The sequence below is a fragment of the Triticum dicoccoides genome, chromosome 3A (assembly GCF_002162155.2).
Source record: "Triticum dicoccoides isolate Atlit2015 ecotype Zavitan chromosome 3A, WEW_v2.0, whole genome shotgun sequence".
NCBI lineage: Eukaryota > Viridiplantae > Streptophyta > Magnoliopsida > Poales > Poaceae > Triticum > Triticum dicoccoides.
In genome coordinates, this window is record NC_041384.1 from 563,738,246 (window position 1) to 563,757,385 (window position 19,140).

General features: G+C 47.6%; 1 pseudogene; it reads left to right on the top strand.

Annotated features, from left to right (window-relative positions):
* The first annotated feature begins 2,134 nt into the window (after positions 1-2,134).
* Positions 2,135-17,521, top strand: LOC119272567 (annotated as a pseudogene).
* Positions 17,522-19,140: the final 1,619 nt, after the last annotated feature.

A 19,140-nucleotide genomic window follows, 5' to 3' on the forward strand; every position in this document is an offset into this window, starting at 1 on the left:
CCACCCAGCCATGCAGCCTCACCCATTGGCCCGACAGCTGCAGGGATGGCGACTCCTGCTCCCAGCCTGCGCAGTCCGCCTATTGCGAGCCCTGCCTCGGATCTCTCGCCCTCGCCATCCTCTTCGGGATCTTCGCCTGTCTCCCCACCTCCCCCCGCGTTACCTCCTCGCGCCGTGCCTATCCCGCCTCGCCAAAACCCCCACCGCATGATCACTCGTGGTAAACAGGGTTTCTCCATGCCAGAGCGTGACTTCGACCTATCTGTCACCACTGCACCTTCGCCACTTCCTTCCTCGTATCATGCCGCTCTCAAAGATCCTCATTGGCATAATGCGATGATAGACGAGTATAATGCGCTAATCAAGAATGATACTTGGTCTTTGGTGCCTTGTCCTGCAGGTGTCAACGTGGTGACGGGGAAGTGGATCTTTCGGCATAAGCTCCATCCCGACGGCTCCTTGGTGCGTTACAAGGCACGGTGGGTGGTCCGTGGCTTCACGCAGCAAGCTGGGGTTGATTATGGGGAGACTTTTAGCCCCGTCGTTAAACTCGCCACGATACGCGTCGTCCTTAGCCTTGCCACGACCAATGGGTGGCCGCTTCGGCAAATGGACGTCAAAAACGCCTTTCTTCATGGTGATCTCGCCAAGACCGTCTACTGCCAACAACCCTCTGGTTTTGTTGATTCCGCTCGTCCTACCCACGTGTGCCGCCTCAACAAATCCTTGTATGGCCTCAAGCAAGCGCCCCGCACTTGGTTCCTTCGTTTCACCCACTTCCTCCATACACTTGGATTTGTCTCTTCCAGATGTGACACATCTCTTTTTATCCTCCGACGCGGGTCCTCCATGGCGTATCTTCTACTCTATGTAGACGACATCATACTCACCGCCAGCTCTGCTTCCCTTCTCACCTCGCTTGTGTCGTCTCTTACTAGCGAGTTCTCCATGAGTGACCTCGGCGACATTCACCATTTTCTCGGCATCAACGTGCATCACAACACCACCGGTCTCTTCCTATCCCAGGAACAGTATGCCCTAGAGATCTTGGACCGCGCCAACATGCTTAACTGCCGCCCCATTTCTACACCTATTGACACTTGCTGCAAGTTGTCTAGCTCTGGCAGCCCTCCCTTTTTGGATCCCTCCAAATATCGCAGCACTGCCGGTGCGCTCCAATACCTCACTCTCACCCGACCGTACCTCACCTACGCGATGCAACAGATTTGCTTGTTCATGCATGCTCCTCTCGACTCACACTTTCAACTGGTCAAACGAGTCTTGTGATACCTCCGCGGCACCACTCACTACGGTCTGCAGCTCCATCGTTCCTCGTCGCATGATCTCGTGGCTTATAGAGATGCTGACTGGGCTGGATGTCCCGATACTCGCAAGTCCACTTCTGGTTTCTGTGTCTTTCTTGGCTCCAACCTTATCTCATGGTCGTCCAAGAGATAGCAGACTGTATCCCGCTCTAGTGCCGAGGCCGAGTATCATGCTGTGGCCAACTGTGTTGCCGAGTCCTGTTGGCTTCGCCAGCTTCTTTCCGAGCTCCACCGCCCCCTGCACCGCGCCATGATTGTCTATTGTGACAACATAAGTGTCGTGTATCTCTCCTCCAACCCGGTGCAGCACCAGCGAACGAAGCATGTGGAGATCGATCTTCATTTTGTTCGTGACCGCGTCGCCCTTGGTGAGGCCAAGGTTCTCCACGTCCCGACCACATCACAGTTTGCGGATATCTTCACCAAGGGCCTCCCGTCATCAGTGTTTTGTGATTTTAGAGCCAGTCTGAACGTCCTTTCCAATGACGTTCGGACTGTGGGGGGTGTTGAGTTGTAACGTTCATGTGTATGAGATGTTGTAACGTTTATGTGTATGAGATGCCCATGGTTGTAACAGCTGGACCGAGTCCAGTGGATAGCTAGCTACTCGTACGGCACCTCCCCTTCATGATCCCTGCATGTAGGGATGGGAGGTTGGCCCCTTGTGTATTTGTACCGATGCCATGAGGAACACGATGTGCAGTGTGGGTTTTCATCCTTCTTCTCAAACATCCTCTTACCTTATAGTCTGCTGAAAGGCATCTGGTGGACATTCAGGTGCAGGTGCAAATGCAATCAAAATATCCGGCATGAGCCCTCTGTCTGAGCTGGTGCGGTCTTCGGATGATGGTATCAGCATTAAAATCGCAGTGTCCAGCCTAAGCACAAGAAAAGCCCCTCTTCGCTGGAATGCGGATACTTTGAACATAGTGATATCTTTGCCTCAGCAGAGCGGCGGCGGCGGCAAGAGTGGTGATAACGTAGATGCCACCGTAAGGGATGCAGGAGAAATGCCGTCGCAACCTCTAACTCGAAGTGACAATGTCAGGACCCCGATTCTAAGTCACACCGATCTAGCATGTAACACCTCATATCACTTTGCGGCCTCACGCACGGTATTCCCACGGGTGTCGCCTTACCATGGCCCGAGACCGTTTGCGCCTTTTGGCTCACGTATATGATAGTGTCGCTAGCATCCATATGACAGAGAACCCGGGCCGACATGACTAGTCGTGAACCCAAAGCGGCACTAACCCATGGGGACAGGCATACATGAATCAACCTCGAGCATGTCGGTCAGCAGCGTGTGAATCCAGAGTGTAGCACTGGGCTAACAGGACTCCGGTAACCCGGGCTGTAGCAGGCTAGGCAGGACTCCAGATGTCACCGCGTGACATTTCCCCGAAGGGACAGACACAGGAACGAAGTGAAACACATGCCGGCCAGTCAAATGTCCTGAACAGTAGTGCTGGGCTAGCAGGACTCCGGTGAACCGGCCTGTAGCAGACTACTATGGCTCAAGGAAGCACTAGACTACATTTCCCCATAAGAGAGGCTGCCAAGGACAAACAACTAGATTATCGGATCCCACACATAGCAATACATGTCACACGTACGCATAACATGCAAGTATGTGAGGTACAACATGGCATCACAACATAACGCAACTCATATAGATAAAGGCTCAGAAGATCCACATAGCATAAATACAAATAGGGGTCACATGACCCATCATTCAGAGCATACATGCAACGGAAGCATTACATGTCTAAGTACAGAAAACTACAAAAGAAAAAGGCCGAGAAGCCTGACTATCTACAAGTCCCTCCAAGGTACAAGATCGTAGCTGAGGTAACAAGCTATTCGTCGAAGTCCAAGCGGTACTACTAGTGAGACAGATGTCTCATCTGCAAAACATAAATAAAGCAAACGTGAGTACAAGGGTACTCAGCAAGACTTACGTCAGATCCTATCATACATGAATTTTTATCAAGAAGGTAATGTGGGGTTTAGTTGCAGCAAGCCAGCTTTGACTCAGTGGCTATCCTGTTCTACGACTATGAGAAACTCCTTTGAGGTGAGGCAGCGCACACGAGTCCACTAATCACCACATCAATACACTACTATGGATTCATCCCCGTCTCTCCTACAAGAAGGCCATCCATAGCACTCACACTTATCTTGAGCATTTTAGAGTATCCACTTTAAGTTGTCTATGTACCACGTAAGCATCCAAGAAGTCCATAACCGAGGACACGGCTATTCGAATAGATCATGATAACCCTGCAGGGGTGTACTTCTTCACACACGCTCTCACCACTTATCACCATATACACTTCATGTATCTCGGCAACCTTCAAGCGGAAGCCTGGCGAGGGTGTCGGCCACGACCTAACTAACCACGCAAGACTCTAGTCCAGGTTTATCACCAATTTGGGTTCCATCCGCAAGGAGATCCGGCCGGGGTGTCGCTCATGGCCCCAAACGATGTGAGCAGGGTTCCCAAGCCCACCATCCGGGTGCCACTTGGTACACCGTGCCACTTGTGCCTAGTCTGTCCCGAGCCCACCCTGTCGGGTGCCACTTGGTAGAAAAATAGCACTACCTACAAACACCAGAAACTAGTTGCAACTCCTGGACAGAGATCAAGTTCGTTAATAAGTCAAGAGATCTTGGAGCGCCCGGAGCCCAATGTGTGGTAGTAGCTAGTCATTGGACAACTTACACAGAACTTAGTCCTTAAGGACGGTCCCAATGAGACAACCCACCATGTACTCCTACATGGCCTCTCACCACTACCTTTACCAAATCGTGTTCACATGCTTAACTCTCAGCACCAGAACATATCATAACACTCCAATTCATTCCCCAATGAATCAGACCTGACACGACTCTAAGCAATAGCAGGCATGGCATGGTAGAAGCACATCATGGCTCAAACAACTCCTACACATGCTAGTGGGTTTCAACTATTTACTGCGGCAATGACAGGTCATGCAGAGGAATGGGTTCAACTACTGTAGCATAAAGTAGCAGTTGAATCGTTGTTGTCCTAATGCAATAAATGAGAGCAGGAGCGAGAGAGTAGGATTTTATCGGAATGAACAAGGGGGGGTTGCGTGCCTGGTAGATCAACAGGGGGCACTACTCCTCAGACAGGTACTCTCGAACACTCTCCGGAGCAGGACCTATCGAGAAGGAACGGTGTCGAAAATCAAACACAAGTATATGCAACAATATGATGCATGATCATGGCATGAATATGTGATGTTGTTTGAGTTAATGCATCTAGCATTCATTTGGTTAAAGTCCATTTGAACTAAAGATTCAAATGCAACTCCAAAATAAGCCCTTAAATATGCCATAAGTGTGTTTTCATATATACAGCACGTATAGGTGGGTTTGTCATGCATGAAAATAGTACAGATGGATAGATTGAATTTTTCTCATCATTTTTCATATATAACTTATTTCAATCTGAGCTACGGTTGAATTTCTATGAATTTTTGAAGTTTTGAACATTTTTTGGAATTTCCTGTTTAAAAATAATTCCAGAAAAAGAATAACTGCGTCAGCATTGCATCATGCCTGCATCAGCAGGTCAACGGTGGCTGACCAGGTCAAACCTGACGTGTGGGGTCCACACGTCAGTGTCTGTGGCTAATCCTAATTAAATTAAACCTAAACTGGCTTAGTTAATGGGGTTGGGCCCACGCGTCAGTGACCTAATTAGTTAACAGGGTTAAATTAGTTGTTAAACTAATCCTAACTAAAAATTAATAGGGCCTGGCCCCACATGTCAGCGACCCACGGGAGGTCAAACCTCCTGGTCAGCGGGGTCAAAACCCGCCGGCGGCTTGACGCCGGCGAGCCAGACGCCGCGGAGGGCCTCGGATTCGTCGCTCCGGCGACCATTCGGGCGGCGGAGACCACCTACGCGAAGCCCAGGCTCGCGCGCATCCAGTGGGACACGCGGGAGACCGTGGGGTGGTCGGAGCTTGCCGGAGCTCGGCTCAAGCGGCAGAGGGGCTAGAGGGCGTCGGAGAGGCAGGGAAGAGGGGGGTTCGACGGCGGGGCTCACAGCAGATCCAACGGCGGGGTCGGCGAGCTCGGGGAAGGCTCGGTGTATCCGGAACGTCGCCGGCGATCTCAGGTGGCTGAGGAAGAAGACGATGGCGGTGACGATGATACGGGGCGCCGGAAGTTGCCTGGCTTGACGGAGAGGATGAGGAAGGTGGCTCGGAGCTTGTGGGCATGTCGAAGGGGCGAGGCCGGGGTGGTGGCTGCGGCTATGGCGAACGGCGGTGACGGCAGCGTTCGGGCACGGTGAGAGAGAGCGAGGGAGAGGAGAGAATGGGCACGGGAGAGTGAGGGGGAAACGGGGCGTCGTGGCGACGTCCAGGGAGGCCAGAGCGACGAGGAGGGGAAGCAGGAGGTGGCAGGGAGACGTGGCCACGGCCGGCTGGCGCGGCCATGCAGCAGCTCCTACTGGCAGGAGCTTGAAGAAGCTCCTGGCAGTTGGGCTGGGCCGGCCTGCTGGGCTGCTGGCCAGGCCAGGCTGCACAGGGGCTGCAGGTAAGTATTTCCCTTACTTTGTTTTCTTTTCTATTTTTCTGACATTTGTTTTGATTTGATAAAAACACCAAATCATTTTATTTAATTCTGACAATTTTTGCAGGGACCTAAGGGATTATTCCAAAGCCCCTCGCCAAAAATTCAGAATTTTGGACATATATAAAATATAAAACATATATATCCAATGCAAATAAATATTGGATTAATTCCAAATGCCCAAAATAAATACTTATGAGATCCTAAAAATATTGGTTTTATTTTTATCTCTGTCCAATATTTTCAGAGAGCAACATGAACATTTTCTTAGACCTTTTTGGAGCAATTTTTTTATCTGGGTTATTTCTAGAAATGATTTCTGAGGGTTTCACAATCCCCATTTCAAAGTTAAATGAAATTTAAACATGATGCACACATGTCTAGCTAGCCTAGGTCATACCAGAACTAGGGATGTGACAACTCGCCCCCACTCGAAGAAATCTCGTCCCGAGATTCAGGAGTCGGCGGGAAGAAAGCAGGGTACTCAAGTCGAAGACGATCTTCACGCTCCCAAGTAGCTTCTCTCTCGGAATGATGAGACCACTGAACCTTGAGAAACTTTATGTTATGACGTCGAGTGACACGCTCTGCTTGTTCAAGGATGTGAACAGGGTACTCTCGATATGTGAGGTTATCTTGGAGATCAAGCGTTTCATGGTCCACTCCGCGGATGGGATCCGAGAAGCAACGCCTGAGTTGAGAGACGTGGAAGACATCATGAACTCAAGAAAGATGTGGTGGTAGTTCCAACTGGTAGGCAACCTCTCCTTGTTTAGCGAGAATGAGAAAGGGACCAACGTAACGAGGAGCCAACTTGCCCTTGATACCGAATCGATGGGTACCCTTGAAAGGGGTAACCCGAAGGTAAGCTTTGCCGCCAATTTCATAAGCCACTTCCTTATGACTACGGTCATACTGGCTCTTTTGACGAGATTGGGCTGTTTTTAAATTCTCACGAATGATGCGAACTTGCTCTTCTGCCTCCTGGATCATATCCGGTCCAAAGAATTGTCTTTCACCGGTTTCTGACCAGTTCAAAGGTGTTCGACATCTTCGTCCATACAGAACCTCAAAAGGAGCTTTCTTGAGGCTGGATTGGTAGCTGTTGTTATAAGCAAACTCGGCGAAGGGAAGACACTTCTCCCAATCCATACCGAATGAGATAACACAAGCTCTAAGCATGTCTTCAAGAATCTGGTTGACCCTTTCCACCTGACCACTTGATTGAGGGTGGAAAGCGGTACTAAAGGAAAGATGGGTGCCCATGGCAGTTTGGAAACTCTTCCAGAAATGAGAAGTGAAAAGACTACCACGGTCTGAATTGATCTCTAGTGGAACACCATGAAGTGACACTATTTGAGAAATATATAAGTCAGCGAGCTGACTAGCAGTGATACTCTCTCGAACAGGTAGGAAGTGAGCCACTTTGGAAAGACGATCAATGACTACGAAGATAGCATTATTCCCTCTCTTGGTCCTAGGAAAGCCGATGATGAAGTCCATACCAACTTTATCCCATTTCCACTCAGGAATAGCTAAAGGTTGAAGGGTGCCAGCAGGTCTCTGATGCTCTGCCTTCACGCGACGACAAACGTCACAGTTAGCAATAAATTGAGCAATTTCTCTCTTCATCCTAGTCCACCAGAACCTCTGGCGTAGGTCCTGATACATCTTCGTACTACCGGGATGAATCGTGAGAGGAGATTCATGCGCCTCCTTAAGGATTAATTGTCGAAGATGTTGATTCTTGGGAACCACCAAGCGACTCTCAAAGAAAACAACACCACGATCATCTATAGAGAAACTACCACCAACTCCCTTGTTAATGTTTCTCTTGATCCGGGAAATTCCCGTATCCTGCTTCTGAGCAGAGATGATTTGATCCACAAGAGTAGGTTTCGCCACCAAGGTAGAAAGGAATCCATGAGGAGCAATGTGAAGATTAAGCTTACAGAATTCCTCATGGAGAAGTGGTTGGCCCTGCTGCAACATGAGGTTGTTGCAATAGGACTTACGACTTAGCGCATCAGCCATGACATTCCCCTTGCCTGGGGTGTAGGTAATCCCTAAGTCGTAATCTGAGATCAACTCCAGCCAACGTCTTTGCCTCAGGTTCAAATCTGGTTGGGTGAACATATATTTGAGACTCTGGTGGTCAGTGTAAATATCGCAACATTTACCAAGAAGGTAATGTCGCCATGTCTTAAGGGCATAGACTACGGCTGCAAGCTCTAGATCATGTGTAGGATAATTCTCCTCATGTGGATGCAACTATCGAGATGCATAGGCAATCACATGGCGATCTTGCATAACAATGCAACCTAGTCCCTGTCGTGAGGCGTCGCAGTAGATAACAAAGTCCTTAGTGAAATCCGGTGGCACAAGTATGGGAGCAGAAGTCAGGCGTCTTTTCAGTTCCTAAAAACTATGCTCACACCATGGGGACCACTCAAACTTTTTATCTTTCTTGAGAAGTTCTGTGAGAGGTTTGGCCACTTTGGGGAAGTTCTCAACAAATCGGCGACAATAACTGGCTAGACCAAGGAAACTCCTAACTTGCTTAACTGTTTCAGGCGGAGTCCAATCAAGAACGGCCTGAACTCTTTCGGGATTGACAGCAATGCCCTTACCAGAGATTACGTGGCCGAGATAGGCCGCTTCTGGCAACCAAAATTCGCACTTGGAGAACTTGGCATAAAGGCGGTGCTCTCTGAGTTTTTCTAGCACAAGTCTAAGATGTTCGGCATGATCTTCCTTGTTCTTTGAGTAAATAAGAATATCATCGAGGTAAACCACGACGAACTTATCTAAGTACTCCATGAAGATCGAGTTCATCAAGCGGGAGAAAGTAGCTGGAGTTTGGTTAGACCAAAAGACATGACGGTGTACTCGTATTGACCATAACGAGTGACAAAAGCCGTCTTAGGAATATCCCCATTTCTGATCTTGATTTGGTGGTAGCCTAACCTCAAATCCATCTTGGAAAAGACTGAGGATCCAGCGAGCTGATCATACAAGTCGTTGATCCTGGGGAGCAGATACTTGTTCTTTATCGTGACCAAATTAACGGGACGATAATCTACAACCATCCGGTCCGTACCATCCTTCTTCTTGACGAAGAGGACGGGGCAAGCCTAGGGAGAAGAACTAGGACGGATGAAACCCTTTTGCAAGGATTCATCGAGTTGTTTCTTAAGCTCAGCTAGTTCTAAGGGTGCCATCTTGTAAGGTCTCCTAGAGATTGGAGCGGTTCCTGGGATAAGATCTATGACAAATTCTACATCTCTGTCAGGTGGAATACCTGGCAGTTCCTCTGGAAAGACATCCGGAAAGTCACGGACTACCGGGATATCTTCAAGGTCAGGAAGAGGGTTGGCATTAAGAGAATAGAGCTGGCGCTTTGCAACCCTAGTGGAGACGGTGACTATCTTGCCAGATGGGTGTGTAAACTGAACAGACCTAGTGTAACAATCAATCTTGGCATAATGAGCTTTCATCCAGTCCATACCCAAGATGATGTTAATATCCGTAGACTTGAGGGCTATAAGTGACGCAAGGAATACAAGTCTGTCAACAAGGATTTCATTACCATGGCTTACACTAGAAGTTTGCCATTTGGATCCAGGAGTTTGAATTACTAGTGGAGAGGGCATATCACAGAAGGATATGTTGTGCAAGCTAGCATAACTTTCGGAAATGAAGGAATGAGATGCTCCGGTATCAAACAAAACCGAAGCTGGATGACAGTTGACAAGGAGTGTACCAAGAACGACATCCGGATCATCATGAGTGTCTTTAGCTGAGACGTGATGCACACATCCACGTTGAGTGGGAGCTGACTTGACACAAATCATATTGCGTGATGGCTTACCACGGCCAACAGACTTCTCAGGCTGGGGTGGAGCATAGTTGGTTTGAGAGCAGTCACGTGCATAGTGTCCTGGCTCTCCGCATGTGAAACAAGTCCCTGAAGTAGGACGTGGACCCGCATTGACAAGCGGTCTACCAATAGGCCTGGGTGGAGCATGTAACTGAACTGGGTGAGGCTCCACATAAGATGGCCTCGGTGAATATCCGGGTGGAAGAGCGGAGTTCGGAACCCAAATCCGGCGCTTCTGCGAAGTAGAACCGGAAGAAGAACCCAGATCTCTGGTGTTCTTACGAGACTCCTCGTAAGTGAGTTGAGCTGTTTCTGCGTTAATGGCCTTGTTCACAAGAGCCTGGAATGTATTACAATGATGCAAGTGGAGATCACGACGCAACTTGGGGTTGAGACCCTTCCGGAACCTAGCCTGCTTCTTGGCGTCTGTGGACACTTCTTCTGTAGCATCGAGGGCAAGGTTCTCAAACTCTCTGCTGTAAGCATCAACAACCATCTTACTCTGGGTGAAACTACAGAACTCTTCTCTCTTGCGGTCAATGAGAGCCTGAGGAATGTGATGCTCGCGAAAAGCCTCTGTGAAATCTCTCCAGGTGGTTTTCTGGCCAACTGGAAGCATAGCCTCATAGTTCTGCCACAAAATACTAGCAGGACCTTCCAGATGATAAGCAGCGTAGGTGACCTTGTTACTTTCAGCTACGTTCGCTGAACGCAGCTTGTGTGTGATACTATGTAGCCAGTCATCTGCATCGAGTGGTTCAATGGAATGATGGAAGGGAGGTGGTTTCAGACCGATGAAGTCATGGATGGACACAAACTCTTTGTGCTGATGGGAGGTGTTCTCCTCAATACGTGCTAGCAAGCGGTTAGACTCACGCTTGTTCCTCTCAACCTCTAACATGAACTCTGCCAATGAAGACTGGTCGGGAGGATCCTCATCCCTACCATCTCCGTGGTTCCGGCTACGAGCAACAGAACTTTGGTTAACTGACGACATCCTGAAGAACCAACACCATACTCAACATCATGACTCAAGGTTCTGAGATATTGCTAAATAGGTTACACCGGAGATACTCAAACTGGGATATGACTCAGATCAACCAAACCTTAGAGACTACAGAGTAGTAACACGTGATCCTGATAGACGGAAGAGAAAGCCTAGTTCCTTAACCCCGTAGGAAAGATAGGATGACTCAGATCAGAAGGCATGAGGTATAAGGAGTAAAAAGAGCCCTATGTTCCCTTCCACAATCAATTCCCCTATATAGCTAAAAAAATTCTAGACTCAACTTCGACCAGGTTGGCTTGGCAATCCTACAGGCAGTCAGGCTCTGATACCAAAGCTGTCGGGACCCCGATTCTAAGTCACACCGATCTAGCATGTAACACCTCATATCACTTTGCGGCCTCATGCACGGTATTCCCACGGGTGTCACCTTACCATGGCCCGGGACCGTTTGCGCCTTTTGGCTCACGTATATGATAGTGTCGCTAGCATCCATATGACAGAGAACCCGGGCCGACATGACTAGTCGTGAACCCAAAGCGGCACTAACCCATGGGGACAGGCATACATGAATCAACCTCGAGCATGTCGGTCAGCAGCGTGTGAATCCGGACTATAGCACTGGGCTAACAGGACTCTGGTAACCCGGGCTGTAGCAGGCTAGGCAGGACTCCGGATGTCACCGCGTGACATTTCCCCGAAGGGACAGACACAGGAACGAAGTGAAACACATGCCGACCAGTCAAATGTCCTGAACAGTGGTGCTGGGCTAGTAGGACTCCGGTGAACCGGGCTGTAGCGGACTACTATGGCTCAAGGAAGCACTAGACTACATTTCCCCATAAGAGAGGCTGCCAAGGACAAACAACTAGATTGTCGGATCCCACACATAGCAATACATGTCACACGTACGCATAACATGCAAGTATGTGAGGTACAACATGGCATCACAACATAACGCAACTCATATAGATAAAGGCTCAGAAGATCCACATAGCATAAATACAAACAGGGGTCACATGACCCATCATTCAGAGCATACATGCAACGGAAGCATTACATGTCTAAGTACAGACAACTACAAAAGAAAAAGGCCGAGAAGCCTGACTATCTACAAGTCCCTCCAAGGTACAAGATCGTAGCTGAGGTAACAAGCTATTCGTCGAAGTCCAAGCGGTACTACTAGTGAGACAGATGTCTCGTCTGCAAAACATAAATAAAGCAAACGTGAGTACAGGGGTACTCAGCAAGACTTACGTCAGATCCTATCATACATGCATTTGTATCAAGAAGGTAATGTGGGGTTTAGTTGCAGCAAGCCAGCTTTGACTCAGTGGCTATCCTGTTCTACGACTATGAGAAACTCCTTTGAGGTGAGGCAGCGCACACGAGTCCACTAATCACCACATCAATACACTACTATGGATTCATCCCCATCTCTCCTACGAGAAGGCCATCCATAGCACTCACACTTATCTTGAGCATTTTAGAGTATCCACTTTAAGTTGTCTATGTACCACGTAAGCATCCAAGAAGTCCATAACCGAGGACATGGCTATTCGAATAGATCATGATAACCCTGCAGGGGTGTACTTCTTCACACACGCTCTCACCACTTATCACCATATACACTTCATGTATCTCGGCAACCTTCAAGCGGAAGCCTGGCGAGGGTGTCGGCCACGACCTAACTAACCACGCAAGACTCTAGTCCAGGTTTATCACCTATTTGGGTTCCATCCGCAAGGAGATCCGGCTGGGGTGTCGCTCACGGCCCCAAACGATGTTAGCAGGGTTCCCAAGCCCACCATCTGGGTGCCCCTTGGTACACCGTGCCACCTGTGCCTAGTCTGTCCCGAGCCCACCCTGTCGGGTGCCACTCGGTAGAAAAATAGCACTACCTACAAACACCAGAAACTAGTTGCAACTCCTGGACAGAGATCAAGTTGGTTAATAAGTCGAGAGAGCTTGGAGCGCCCGGAGCCCAATGTGTGGTAGTAGCTAGTCATTGGACAACTTACACAGAACTCAGTTCTTAAGGACGGTCCCAATGAGACAACCCACCATGTACTTCCACATGGCCTCTCACCGCTACCTTTACCAAATCGTGTTCACACGCTTAACTCTCAGCACCAGAACATATCATAACACTCCAATTCATTCCCGATGAATCAGACCTGACACAACTCTAAGCAATAGCAGGCATGGCATGGTAGAAGCACATCATGGCTCAAACAACTCCTACACATGCTAGTGGGTTTCAACTATTTACTGCGGCAATGACAGGTCATGCAGAGGAATGGGTTCAACTACCGTAGCATAAAGTAGTAGTTGAATCATTGTTGTCCTAATGCAATAAATGAGAGCAGGAGCGAGAGAGTAGGATTTTATCGGAATGAACAGGGGGGGGGGGTTGCTTGCCTGGTAGATCAACAGGGGGCACTACTCCTCAGACAGGTACTCTCGAACACTCTCCGGAGCAGGACCTATCGAGAAGGAACGGTGTCGAAAATCAAACACAAGTATATGCAACAATATGATGCATGATCATGGCATGAATATGTGATGTTGTTTGAGTTAATGCATCTAGCATTCATTTGGTTAAAGTCCATTTGAACTAAAGATTCAAATGCAACTCCAAAATAAGCCCTTAAATATGCCATAAGTGTGTTTTCATATATACAGCATGTGTAGGTGGGTTTTTCATGCATGAAAATGGTACAGATGGATAGATTGAATTTTTCTGATCATTTTTCATATATAAATTATTTCAATCTGAGCTACGGTTGAATTTCTATGAATTTTTGAAGTTTTGAACATTTTTTGGAATTTCCTATTTAAAAATAATTCCAGAAAAAGAATAACTACGTCAGCATTGCGTCATGCCTGCGTCAGCAGGTCAACGGTGGCTGACTAGGTCAAACCTGACGTGTGGGGTCCACACGTCAGTCTCTGTGGCTAATCCTAATTAAATTAAACCTAAACTGGCTTAGTTAATGGGGTTGGGCCCACGCGTCAGTGACCTAATTAGTTAACAGGGTTAAATTAGTTGTTAAACTAATCCTAACTAAAAATTAATAGGCCGGGCCCCACATGTCAGCGACCCACGGGAGGTCAAACCTCCTGGTCAGCGGGGTCAAAACCCGCCGGTGGCTTGACACCGGCGAGCCAGACGCGGCGGAGGGCCTCGGATTCGTCGCTCCGGCGACCATTTGGGCGGCGGAGACCTCCTACGCAAAGCCCAGGCTCGCGCGCATCCAATGGAACACGCGGGAGACCGTGGAGTGGTCGGAGCTCGTCGGAGCGAAGCTCGCGGCGGCGACCGGAGCTCGGCTCGAGCGGCAGAGGGGCTAGAGGGCGCCGGAGAGGCAGGGAAGAGGGGGGTTCGATGGCGGGGCTCACAGCGGATCCAACAGTGGGGTCGGCGAGCTCGGGGAAGGCTCGGTGTAGCCGGAATGTCACCAGCGATCTCGGGTGGCTGACGAAGAAGACAACGGCGGTGACGACGATACGGGGCGCCCGGAGTTGCCTGGCTTGACGGAGAGGACGAGGAAGGTGGCGCGGAGCTTGTGGGAAACGTCGGAGGGGCGAGGTCGGGGCGGTGCCTGCGGCTATGGCGAACGGCGGTGACGGCAGCGTTCGGGCACGGTGAGAGAGAGCGAGGGAGAGGAGAGAATGGGCACAGGAGAGTAAGGGGGAAACGGGGCGTCGTGGCGACGTCCAGGGAGGCCAGAGCGACAAGGAGGGGAAGCAGGAGGTGGCGGGGAGACGTGGCCACGGCCGACTGGCGCGGCCACGCAGCAGCTCCTACTGGCAGGAGCTTGAAGAAGCTCCTGGCAGTTGGGCTGGGCCGGCCTGCTGGGCCGCTGGCCAGGCCAGGCTGCACAGGGGCTACAGGTAAGTATTTCCCTTACTTTGTTTTCTTTTCTATTTTTCTGACATTTGTTTTGATTTGATAAAAATACCAAATCATTTTATTTAATTCTGACAATTTTTGCAGGGACCTAAGGGATTATTCCAAAGCCCCTCACCAAAAATTCAGAATTTTTGGACATATATAAAATATAAAACATATATATCCAATGCAAATAAATATTGGATTAATTCCAAATGCCCAAAATAAATACTTATGAGATCCTAAAAATATTGGTTTGATTTTTATCTCTGTCCAATATTTTCAGAGAGCAACATGAACATTTTCTTGGACCTTTTTGGAGCAATTTTTATCTGGGTTATTTCCAGAAATGATTTCTGAGGGTTTCACAATCCCCATTTCAAAGTTAAATGAAATTTAAACATGATGCACACATGACTAGCTAGCCTAGGTCATACCAGAACTAGGGATGTGACAGACAATTCAGTGAGAGTATCCGCGGCTAGTCCAAATAGAACACGAAACCTTGATGCGCAACAATCTACTTCTATAAGATCATAGGAACAAGATTCAAGTAAGTTTAAAATACACCAATCTAATTTGGTGAGTTCGAGTGGTTTAGACATGTTGACGCTTGGCTTTGGCTTAGAGATCTGCATTTAGCAACAACTGCTTAGCTTGCCAGAAGAGTCCAAACTGTACAAACGTAACCGGCAGAATTTATTTATTTATTCAAATCTCTCAAACATAATTATTCCCTAATTTGTTCGCGAGATTTGTTAGTAATCATATGTTCTTAGCTTTTCGCACTTTATTTCGTCTACCATGTCTCTAATAGCCGGGTAGTCGACACTTATGAATTGTCATAATCCAAATGAAAAACAAACCCAAAGAATTTTCCATATCATCCTGTTCTTGGGGCGGGTGATTATCTTACCTTATTCAATGATTAAATTCTTGTAGAATGCTCTGGAGGGATCAGTGAGATGAGTGAGGGGGGAGAATTGTCTAACAGCTGCTGTGCAGATAAGTTGAATAAAGAGGAAGCGGATATTTGCCCCACAAGATGCTCCAAGGATGCTTCGCACAGTAATATATCATTTTTAGTACAATTAATTTAAAACACACTTATATCTTTTGTTCCTAAAGTTAAAATTTTAGCACGACATTTTACAGGTCCGGCTTCAAAAAAAGGCAGCCTGCAAAGTATTTCGGAAAAACAGGTCTACTGTGCAACCGCTGTCCATAATGAGAGATCTTGGGCAGATAATACCTGGCGAGCTTGATTAGTAAAAGCAATTAGTCAGAGGGACTATGTTTTGCCAAACAGTGCAGTGAATGCACAGTGACCTTCATCCTTTGGGAGTTTCAGTAATACAAAAAAGGTCCCAGGCAAGTTGGTAGGTTTTCTAGATAACCAAAGTGATAAGCACCAAGATCTGGTTATGTAGGACAACTGTAATGGTAATCAGGAAGATCAGGTTATGCAGGAAAACTATAATGGTGATCACCAAGACCAAGTTATGTAGGAGCACAATAAGGATGGGGCTATTCTTGTCAAATGTTAGTCAGCCTCCGGTGTTAACCCTGTTTCAAAATGTGATTTGGCATCCGGTGTTAATTCTATTGCAAGATATGAGTCAACACCAGATGTTAATCCTGCAAAGCTTGAGAAGGGCAAAGAAAAGGCAATGCACGACCAGAGCAATTATGTTAGCAACACAAAAGAGGGTGATGATAGCAATGAGAGTATGGAGAGTTGTCCTAGGATGAAAGCTCCAAAGCGAGAGTATGCTCAATACTCAACAGCGGAGATGTCTTCTCGGAATAAAAGATATAGAAGGGAATACAATGAAAGTTATTGCTAAGGATTGTTGAACAGAAATGGCACCTCTTTCTTTAACTGGATGTCTTCTCTGACTAATGGATCAACCGTGTTTGATAAAACTACCAATCAGAAGTTGTCAGAGACTACTGGACATGAACTTGCAGGACATTCTCTGTCACTAGAAAATAACAGTAGCAATCGTCTGCAGTCTGTTGGCTTCAATTCTCTTTTTCAATCTCTTTATAGTCATAACGTTATGATAACTTCAAGAGATACCCCTCATCAATCAGAAATCAATCGCACCGAGCGTGAAGCCGACAGGCTATCACTGGCTTTGAATGGTAGCAATTCTATGCTTGACAAGGAAATTAGCACAGGCAGAGAAACTCTTAATGTGGCTGTTGGGACTTTAGCTGCTGACAGCCTTCAAATGGAGTCACCTGGTGGTAAATGGAATTTTAGAGATCAAAGTGGAGTTTTCCCTTTGAGAGTCGAAAAAAACTTGAAGATGCCTAACTCCATTAAGTCATGTTCTAAAACTCTTGAAGAAAAACATAATGAGTGCCATGCGAGCCCTTTGAATGCTGCAATGGGAAATAAAGGTGGAATCACAGAAAGCTTGTGGGTAAGTCGGCTTTTACCAAAAAAATCAATGAAATTGATGGATGCAACTCCGTGCAATGTAAATAGTAATTTTTGTGCTGTCAATCCAAAGGGTGCAGGTGATAAGCTGTATCCTTCATGTCAACAGAATGTTAATGTGGAGAAGGAATTCAACAGTTCACAATACTTCACTAGCACAGGAAGTGACAATGAGACAACAAGTAGCAAATGCCCGGTGATTCCTCCAGAGGAACATAAGCAGTCTGAAACAATGGCTTCCATTCTTGCAAAGAGATTGGATACGCTTAGACATGCGAAGACCTCTACAATTAGGTTGGCTATCTCCAGTGGAATATCTAAATACCATAATCACAGAAAGAGTCCTTTTTATTAATTACAGCAGACATGATGGACTAGAGACAGGACAAGGAACTCAAAAATCTTCGAGTGGTGGTGGAAGGCTAGTTTTGTGGTCTGGTGACAAAGGAAAGGAACAATTATATCCTCTCAGTGATGACGAATTAAGAGGAAACATGTTGGCAAGAGGTGAACATCAGCAATGTGGAGGGAGCATGACTGGAAAGGCTGTAGCTCCTCATGATAATTTAGAAGCAAACACATCTGCTGAATATGTTGATAGAAGAGGAGTACAAATAAAGGAAGTGGGTTCAAATTCCATGGAGAGTCTACCAGGATGACTCCCACGAAGGCACGCTTCATGACAGGCTTGACCCGGGCAGATCTCGCACGCTGAGCCGTTTTGACGAGGTCGGTGCAGATGTCCGGCTCAGGGCCCGGTTCGCCGATCTTGCCAATGAAAATGTGTATGCCACCAAAGGGGACCCGGTACCCGTACTCAATTGAGCCGGCCTCGGGGCCCCAGCTTGCATCATCGATGTAGAGCTTGCCGCAACGACTCTTGGTCATCCGGTCCACAACGTAACCCTTGAGTCCTTCGAAGTTGCCCTCCAAGAACTTGAAACCATCGCGCGATAGCCCCACTGTGGGCGCCAACTGCCGTGGTTTTGTCACGGCAGATGTCCTTGTGAAAGGACTTAGTCGTGGAGCCATCGCAACGGGTTAGCTTAAAGGGGTTAAAGCGGACAAGGGATGCAAGAGAGTTTTATACTAGTCGGCCCCTTACAATGAAGGTAAAAGCCTACGTCTAGTTGTGATGGAATTGATGGGGTTTCGATGACCAGGGAGCGAATACGCTTTACCTGAGTCTCGAGTTGTTGTCTGTTGTCCTGAACCGCCACCGGGTTGTCCCCTTATATACATGGGTTGACGCCCGTCAGTTTACAGAGTCCCGAAGTCGGCTCATAGACGTGTCCGACCCGGTATCTGCTCTTTCTACCTTATAATACAAGTTCCATTGTCAACACCGGTTTATGTCTACAAGGCCTTAAACCGGCTTTGGGCCCTGGGCCTTCTTGAAGCGTCTTCGTCTGTCTTCATGGGGTTCAGATATAATAACTACTGATGAAGTTAACCCGGCCTCTTCTGGCCGGTTTATGCCCAGTAGTAATATCCCCAACAGTGGTCGAGCTTTAAGTCTTAAATTCACACCTTACAACTCGGGCAAGAACTCCTTCTTTGACTGATCCATCTTGAACTCCTTCAAGATCATGTCAAGGTATGTGCTCTGTGAAAGTCTTATCAGGCGTCTTGATCTATCTCTATAGATCTTGATACCCAACATGTAAGCAGTTTTACACAGGTCTTCCTTTGAAAAACTCCATTCAAACAATCATTTATGCTTTCTAGAAATTCTACATCATTTCTGATCAACAATATGTCATCCACATATACTCATCAAAAATGTTGTAGTGCTCCCACTCACTTTCTTTCAAATACAAGTTTCTTGCAAACTTTGTATAAACCCAAATGCTTTGATCACCTCATCAAAGCGTATGTTCCAACTCCGAGATGCTTGCTCCAGTCCATAGAAGGATCTCTGGAGTTTGCATACCTTTTAGCATCATTAGGATCAACAAAACCTTTTGGTTGTAT